The sequence below is a fragment of the Heptranchias perlo genome, chromosome 44 (assembly GCF_035084215.1).
Source record: "Heptranchias perlo isolate sHepPer1 chromosome 44, sHepPer1.hap1, whole genome shotgun sequence".
Classification (NCBI taxonomy): Eukaryota; Metazoa; Chordata; class Chondrichthyes; order Hexanchiformes; family Hexanchidae; genus Heptranchias; species Heptranchias perlo.
Genome location: NC_090368.1, coordinates 8,280,558 through 8,289,590, shown reverse-complemented (window position 1 = coordinate 8,289,590; position 9,033 = coordinate 8,280,558).

Below are 9,033 nucleotides of genomic sequence, written 5' to 3'. Positions count from 1 at the left end.
GTGTACTGGGATAGGGGAGAGTGTAATGGGATGGTGGAGAGTGTACTGGGATAGGGGAGAGTGTACTGGGATGGTGGAGAGTGTACTGGGAAAGGGGAGAGTGTACTGGGATGGTGGAGAGTGTACTGGGATAGGGGAGAGTGTACTGGGATGGTGGAGAGTGTACTGGGATAGGGGAGAGTGTACTGGGATAGGGGAGAGTGTACTGGGATAGGGGAGAGTGTACTGGGATAGGGGAGAGTGTACTGGGATAGGGGAGAGTGTACTGGGATGGCAGAGAGTGTACTGGGATAGGGGAGAGTGTACTGGGATGGTGGAGAGTGTACTGGGATTGTGGAGAGTGTACTGGGATAGTGGAGAGTGTACTGGGATTGTGGAGAGTGTACTGGGATTGTGGAGAGTGTACTGGGATTGTGGAGAGTGTACTGGGATAGTGGAGAGTGTACTGTGATTGTGGAGAGTGTACTGGGATAGTGGAGAGTGTACTGGGATGGTGGAGAGTGTACTGGGAGGGTGGAGAGTGTACTGGGATAGTGGAGAGTGTACTGGGAGGGTGGAGAGTGTTCTGGGATTGTGGAGAGTGTACTGGGAGGGTGGAGAGTACTGGGATCGTGGAGAGAGTACTGGGATGGTGGAGGGTGTACTGGGATAGTGGAGAGTGTACTGGGAGGGTGGAGGGAGTACTGGGAGGGTGGAGAGTGTACTGGGATCATGGAGAGTGTACTAGGATAGTGGAGAGTGTACTGGGATATTGAAGAGTGTACTGGGAGGGTGGAGAGTACTAGGATCATGGAGCGTGTACTGGGATGGTGGAGGGTGTACTGGGATCGTGGAGGGTGTACTGGGATCGTAGAGGGTGTACTGGGAGGGTGGAGGGTGTACTGGGAGAGTGGAGAGTGTGCTGGGATAGTGGAGGGTGTACTGGGATCGTAGAGGGTGTACTGGGATAGGGGAGAGTGTACTGGGATAGGGGAGAGTGTACTGGGATAGTGTGGAGGACTGGGATAGGGGAGAGTGTACTGGGATAGTGGAGAGTGTACTGGGATAGGGGAGAGTGTACTGGGATAGGGGAGAGTGTACTGGGATAGGGGAGAGTGTACTGGGATAGGGGAGAGTGTACTGGGATAGGGGAGAGTGTAATGGGATGGTGGAGGGTGTACTGGGATAGGGGAGAGTGTACTGGGATGGTGGAGAGTGTACTGGGATAGGGGAGAGTGTACTGGGATGGTGGAGAGTGTACTGGGATGGTGGAGAGTGTACTGGGATGGTGGAGAGTGTACTGGGATAGGGGAGAGTGTACTGCGATAGGGGAGAGTGTACTGGGATAGGGGAGAGTGTACTGGGATAGGGGAGAGTGTACTGGGATAGTGGAGAGTGTACTGGGATAGGGGAGAGTGTACTGGGATAGGGGAGAGTGTACTGGGATAGGGGAGAGTGTACTGGGATAGGGGAGAGTGTACTGGGATAGGGGAGAGTGTACTGGAATGGTGGAGAGTGTACTGGGATAGGGGAGAGTGTACTGGGATAGGGGAGAGTGTACTGGGATAGGGGAGAGTGTACTGGGATAGGGGAGAGTGTAATGGGATGGTGGAGAGTGTACTGGGATAGGGGAGAGTGTACTGGGATGGTGGAGAGTGTACTGGGATAGGGGAGAGTGTACTGGGATGGTGGAGAGTGTACTGGGATAGGGGAGAGTGTACTGGGATGGTGGAGAGTGTACTGGGATAGGGGAGAGTGTACTGGGATAGGGGAGAGTGTACTGGGATAGGGGAGAGTGTACTGGGATAGGGGAGAGTGTACTGGGATAGGGGAGAGTGTACTGGGATAGGGGAGAGTGTACTGGGATGGTGGAGAGTGTACTGGGATAGGGGAGAGTGTACTGGGATGGTGGAGAGTGTACTGGGATTGTGGAGAGTGTACTGGGATAGTGGAGAGTGTACTGGGATTGTGGAGAGTGTACTGGGATTGTGGAGAGTGTACTGGGATTGTGGAGAGTGTACTGGGATGGTGGAGAGTGTACTGGGATAGTGGAGAGTGTACTGTGATTGTGGAGAGTGTACTGGGATAGTGGAGAGTGTACTGGGATGGTGGAGAGTGTACTGGGAGGGTGGAGAGTGTACTGGGATAGTGGAGAGTGTACTGGGAGGGTGGAGAGTGTTCTGGGATTGTGGAGAGTGTACTGGGAGGGTGGAGAGTACTGGGATCGTGGAGAGTGTACTGGGATGGTGGAGGGTGTACTGGGATAGTGGAGAGTGTACTGGGAGGGTGGAGGGAGTACTGGGAGGGTGGAGAGTGTACTGGGATCATGGAGAGTGTACTAGGATAGTGGAGAGTGTACTGGGATATTGAAGAGTGTACTGGGAGGGTGGAGAGTACTAGGATCATGGAGCGTGTACTGGGATGGTGGAGGGTGTACTGGGATCGTGGAGGGTGTACTGGGATCGTAGAGGGTGTACTGGGAGGGTGGAGGGTGTACTGGGATTGTGGAGGGTTTACTGGGAGAGTGGAGAGTGTACTGGGATAGTGGAGGGTGTACTGGGAGAGTGGAGAGTGTGCTGGGATAGTGGAGGGTGTACTGGGATCGTAGAGGGTGTACTGGGAAGGTGGAGAGTGTGCTGGGAGGGTGGAGAATGTACTGGGATCGTGGAGGGTGTACTGGGATCGTGGAGGGTGTACTGGGATCGTAGAGGGTGTACTGGGAGGGTGGAGGGTGTACTGGGATAGTGGAGGGTATACTGGGAGAGTGGAGAGTGTACTGGGATAGTGGAGGGTGTACTGGGATAGTGGAGGGTGTACTGGGATAGTGGAGGGTGTACTGTGATCGTAGAGGGTGTTCTGGGAGGGTGGAGGGTGTACTGGGATTGTGGACTGGGATTGTGGAGGATGTACTGGGAGGGTGGAGGGTGTACTGGGAAGGTGGAGGGTGTACTGGGAGGGTGGAGGGTGTACTGGGAGGGTGGAGGGTGGACTGGGATCGTAGAGGGTGTACTGGGAGGGTGGAGGGTGTACTGGGATAGTGGAGGGTATACTGGGAGAGTGGAGAGTGTACTGGGATAGTGGAGGGTGTACTGGGATAGTGGAGGGTGTACTGGGATAGTGGAGGGTGTACTGTGATCGTAGAGGGTGTTCTGGGAGGGTGGAGGGTGTACTGGGATTGTGGACTGGGATTGTGGAGGATGTACTGGGAGGGTGGAGGGTGGACTGGGATTGTGGAGGGTGTACTGGGAAGGTGGAGTGTGTACTGGGAGGGTGGAGGGTGTACTGGAATGGTGGAGGGTGTACTGGGAAAGTGGAGTGTGTACTGGGAAAGTGGAGTGTGTACTGGGAGGGTGGACTGGGATTGTGGAGGGTGTACTGGGATTGTGGAGGGTGTACTGGGATAGTGGAGAGTGTACTGGGAGGGTGGAGAGTACTGGGATCATGGAGAGAGTACTGGGATGGTGGAGGGTGTACTGGGAGGGTGGAGGGTGTACTGGGATCGTAGAGGGTGTACTGGGAGGGTGGAGGGTGTACTGGGATATTGAAGAGTGTACTGGGAGGGTGGAGAGTACTCGGATCATGGAGCGTGTACTGGGATGGTGGAGGGTGTACTGGGATCGTGGAGGGTGTACTGGGATCGTAGAGGGTGTACTGGGAGGGTGGAGGGTGTACTGGGATTGTGGAGGGTTTACTGGGAGAGTGGAGAGTGTACTGGGATAGTGGAGGGTGTACTGGGAGAGCGGAGAGTGTGCTGGGATAGTGGAGGGTGTACTGGGAGAGTGGAGAGTGTGCTGGGAGAGTGGAGGGTGTACTGGGATCGTAGAGGGTGTACTGGGAAGGTGGAGAGTGTGCTGGGAGGGTGGAGAGTGTACTGGGATCGTGGAGGGTGTACTGGGATCGTGGAGGGTGTACTGGGATCGTAGAGGGTGTACTGGGAGGGTGGAGGGTGTACTGGGATAGTGGAGGGTATACTGGGAGAGTGGAGAGTGTACTGGGATAGTGGAGGGTGTACTGGGATAGTGGAGGGTGTACTGGGATAGTGGAGGGTGTACTGTGATCGTAGAGGGTGTTCTGGGAGGGTGGAGGGTGTACTGGGATTGTGGACTGGGATTGTGGAGGATGTACTGGGAGGGTGGAGGGTGTACTGGGAAGGTGGAGGGTGTACTGGGAGGGTGGAGGGTGTACTGGGAGGGTGGAGGGTGGACTGGGATTGTGGAGGGTGTACTGGGAAGGTGGAGTGTGTACTGGGAGGGTGGAGGGTGTACTGGGAGAGTGGAGGGTGTACTGGGAGGGTGGAGGGTGTACTGGGAGGGTGGAGGGTGTACTGGGATTGTGGACTGGGATTGTGGAGGGTGTACTGGGAGGGTGGGGGGTGTACTGGGATTGTGGTGGGTGTACTGGGAAGTGGAGGGTGTACTGGGAGGGTGGAGGGTGTACTGGAATGGTGGAGGGTGTACTGGGAAAGTGGAGTGTGTACTGGGAAAGTGGAGTGTGTACTGGGAGGGTGGACTGGGATTGTGGAGGGTGTACTGGGATTGTGGAGGGTGTACTGGGAGGGTGGAGGGTGTACTGGGAGGGTGGAGGGTGTACTGGGTGGGTGGACTGGGATTGTGGAGGGTGTACTGGGATTGTGGAGGGTGTACTGGGAAGGTGGAGTGTGTACTGGGAGGGTGGAGGGTGTACTGGGTTTGTGGAGGGTGTACTGGGAGAGTGTTGTCACACTTGCCGGCCTCTCCAAGCCGATGGAGCCTGTCGACGATCTCTCCCTATTTCACCAGCTTTGCCTGCAATCCATCTGCGTGGGTTCCACACACCCCTTTAATTACTGGGCGTCTCTCTCTCTCTCTGGGCTGTTTTATTTCCTCCTTTGGACTGTCTCCTGGTTTTTTTCCATTCCTAGTTGGTGTTGGGTGTGTGACACATTGCTGCTTTTCTCGCTCAGCTTGTATTTCTGTTTTTTAGGGCGGGTCTGTGCATTTTATCTCTGGATTAATTTGTCCCTCATCAGTTCCATTTTTGATCTCTCACCATTGCTCTCTGCTCTTTATAAAACACTAGTTAGGCCTCAGCTGGAGTATTGTGGCCAATTCTGGGCACTGCACTTTAGGAAAGATGTCAAGGCCTTGGAGAGGGGGCAGAGGAGATTTACTAGAATGGTACCAGGGATGAGGGACTTCAGTTATGTGGAGAGACTGGAGAAGCTGGGATTGTTCTCCTTAGAGCAGAGAAGGTTCAGGGGAGATTTAATCGAGGTGTTCAAAATCATGAGGGTTTTTGACAGAGTAAATAAGGAGAAACTGTTTCTAGTGGCAGGAGGGTCGGGAACCAGAGGACACAGATTGAAGATAATTGGCAAAAGAACCAGAGGGGGAGATGAGGAGAATTTTTTTGACGCAGCAAGTTTTTCTGATCTGGAATTCGCTGCCTGAAAGGGCGGTGGAAGCAGATTCAATAGTAACTTTCAAAAGGGAATTGGATAAATACTTGAATGGGAAAAATTACAGGGCTATGGGGAAAGAGCAGGAGGGAGTGGGACTAATTGGAGAGCTCTTTCAAAGAGCCGGCACAGGCCCGATGGGCCGAGTGGCCTCCTCCTGTGCTGTAAGATTCTATGATTCTAGGAATAAAGGGGACAGTAGCAACATGGATACAGAATTGGCTGAGGGACAGGAAACAGAGAGTAGTGGTGAACGGTTGTTTTTCGGACTGGAGGGAGGGGTACAGTGGTGTTCCCCAGGGGTCAGTGCTGGGACCACTGCTTTTCTTGATATATATTAATGACTTGGACTTGGGTGTACAGGGCACAATTTCAAAATTTGCAGATGACACAAAACTTAGAAGTGTAGTGAACAGTGAGGAGGATAGTGATAGACTTCAAGAGGATATAGACAGGCTGGTGGAATGGACGGACACGTGGCAGATGAAATTTAACACAGAGAAGTGTGAAGTGATACATTTTGGTAGGAAGAACGAGGAGAGGTAATATAAACTAGAGGGCACAATTCTAAAAGGGGTGCAGGAACAGAGAGATCTGGGGGTATATGTGCACAAATCTTTGAAGGTAGCAGGGCAGGTTGAGAAAGTGGTTAAAAAAGCATACGGGATCCTGGGATTTATAAATAGAGGCACAGAGTACAAAAGCAAGGAGGTTATGATGAACCTTTATAAAACACTGGTTCGGCCACAACTGGAGTATTGTGTCCAGTTCTGGGCACCACACTTTAGGAAAGATGTGAAGGCCTTAGAGAGGGTGCAGAAGAGATTTACTAGAATGATTCCAGGGATGAGGGACTTCAGTTACGTGGATCGATTGGAGAAGCTGGGGTTGTTCTCCTTGGAACAGAGACGGTTGCAAGGAGATTTGATAGAGGTATTCAAAATCATGAAGGGTCCAGACAGAGTAGATAGAGAGAAACTGTTCCCATTGGCGGAAGGGTCAAGAACCAGAGGGCATGGATTTAAGGTGATTGGCAAAAGAACCAAAGGTGAGATGAGGAAAATCTTTTTTACCCAGCGAGTGGTTAGGATCTGGAATGCACTGCCCGAGGGGGTGGTGGAGGCAGATTCAATCATGGCCTTCAAAAGGGAACTGGATAAATACTGGAAGGGAAAAATTGTAGGGCTAGGGGGATATGGCGGGGGAGTGGGACTCGCTGGATTGATCTTGAATAGAGCCGGCACGGACTCGATGGGCCGAATGGCCTCCTTCCGCGCTGTAACCTTTCTATGATTCTAAGTGTGGTCACACCAATGGTTTATAAAGTGAACAGGAGCGGGTGAGAGTGGCCTGCGGAGTTCTCCCCGGTGCCCTGGGGCCAATATTTATCCCTCAACCAACATCACTTAAAAAAAAAACAGATGATCTGGGTCATTTATCTCATCGCTGTTCGTGGGATCTTGCTGTGCGCAAATTCTCTGCCGCTTCTCCTACATTACAACAGTGACCACACTTTAAAAAGTACTTCATTGGCCTGCGCTCGAAGTGGGCAAATTCTAATCTGTGCAAACAATGGCCCTGATTTTAATGGAGGAGGGGGAACGGGAAGGGGTTTCAGGCCTGAAGCGGGGGGCAGGGCGAACCCAGAGCTCGAGGAGCGGCCCATTTTAACAGCTGAGGCCTTGCACCCGGTAAATTTTCTCCGACTCCCGCCCAAATCCAGCCTGATCGACTCCCGGGCCGACGGGCGAGGCAGGGGAGGCGGGGGTTTGCATTGGGGGTGGGGAGCGGGAGCTCGGGTGGCAGGAGGTACCCACCGGGAGAGACCCTGGCAGTCAGGGAACGGGGCGGGGGGGTATGGTGAGCTGGGAGGGGATGATGGGGAGCCTGGGCCAAGGGAGGGCTAAAGCTTTATCGCAAGGCCTGAAGGAGCACTCCCAGCCGACAAGGACACCTGAAACTAAATTGGGTTACTTACCTCCATGGTCCTTCTCGAGCCCTCAATCCTCCTCCCCGGCAGTTCTGGCCTGCAGTGCGGGGGCAGGAGGCAGTGGTGAAGACGGCACTGCTCCCCACCTCGTTCAGGCCTCCGCCTAAAACATCATTAGTCAACAACTCCATTATCGTCGTAGCACCGCCTCGATTTAAAAATTCTCAACCTTGTTTCCAAATCCCTCCATGGCCCCTCGCCCCCCCCTCCCTATCTCTGTAACCTCCTCCAGCCCCGACAACCCTCCGAGATCTCTGCGTTCCTCCAATTCTGGCCTCTTGCCCATCCCCGATTTCCATCACTCCACCATTGGCGGCCGTGCCTTCAGCTGCCTGGGCCCTAAGCTCTGGAATTCCCTCCCTAAACCTCTCCGCCTCTCTCTCCTCCTTTAAGACGCTCCTTAAAACCTACCTCTTTGACCAAGCTTTTGGTCACCTGTCCTAATATCTCCTTATGGAGCTCGGTTATGGAACCAAGGCGGGTAAATGGGGTTAAGATACAGATCAGCCATGATCTAATTGAATGGCAGAACGTGCTCGAGGGGCTGAATGGCCTCCTCCTGTTCCTATGTTCCAATGAGGGAGAGAGAAAGGAGGAATGAGAGAGTGATAGAGAGAGAAAAGGGTAGAGAGTGAGGGTGAAAGAGGAAAGAGGGAGCTAGAGGGAAAGAAAGAGAGTGAGGGAGAGCAAAAATGTGAAAGTAAAGGATAAAAGGGAAAAGAGAGAGTGAGTGAGAAAAGGGATAGAGAGAGGGTGAGGGAGAAAGGGGAAAGAGAGAGGGTGAGGGAGAAAGGGGAAAGAGAGAGGGTGAGGGAGAAAGGGGAAAGAGAGAGAGTGAGGGAGAAAGGGGAAGAGAGAGTGAGGGAGAAAAGGGAGAGAGAGAGGGTGAGGGTGAAAAGGGGAGAGAGAGGGTGAGGGAGAAAGGGGAAAGAGAGAGGGTGAAGGAGAAAGGGGAAAGAGAGAGGGTGAGGGATAAAGGGGAAAGAGAGAGGGTGAGGGATAAAGGGGAAAGAGAGAGTGAGGGAGAAAAGGGGAAAGAGAGAGAGTGAGGGAGAAAGGGGAAGAGAGAGTGAGGGAGAAAAGGGAGAGAGAGAGGGTGAGGGTGAAAAGGGGAGAGAGAGGGTGAGGGAGAAAAGGGAAATAGAGGGTGAGGGAGAAAAGGGAAAGAGAGAGGGTGAGGGATAAAGGGGAGAGAGAGAGTGAGGGAGAAAAGGGAGAGAGAGAGTGAGGGAGAAAAGGGGAGAGAGAGGGTGAGGGAGAAAAGGGGAGAGAGAGTGAGGGAGAAAAAGGAAATAGAGGGTGAGGGAGAAAAGGAGAGAGAGGGTGAGGGAGAAAAGGGGAGAGAGAGTGAGGGAGAAAGGGGAGAGAGGGTGAGGGAGAAAGGGGAAAGAGAGGGTGAGGGAGAAAAGGGAAATAGAGGGTGAGGGAGAAAAGGGGAGAGAGAGGGTGAGGGAGAAAAGGGAAATAGAGGGTGAGGGATAAAGGGGAGAGAGAGAGTGAGGGAGAAAAGGGAAAGAGAGAGTGAGGGAGAAAAGGGAAAGAGAGAGAGTGAGGGTGAAAAGGGGAGAGAGAGTGAGGGAGAAAAGGGAAATAGAGGGTGAGGGAGAAAAGGAGAGAGAGGGTGAGG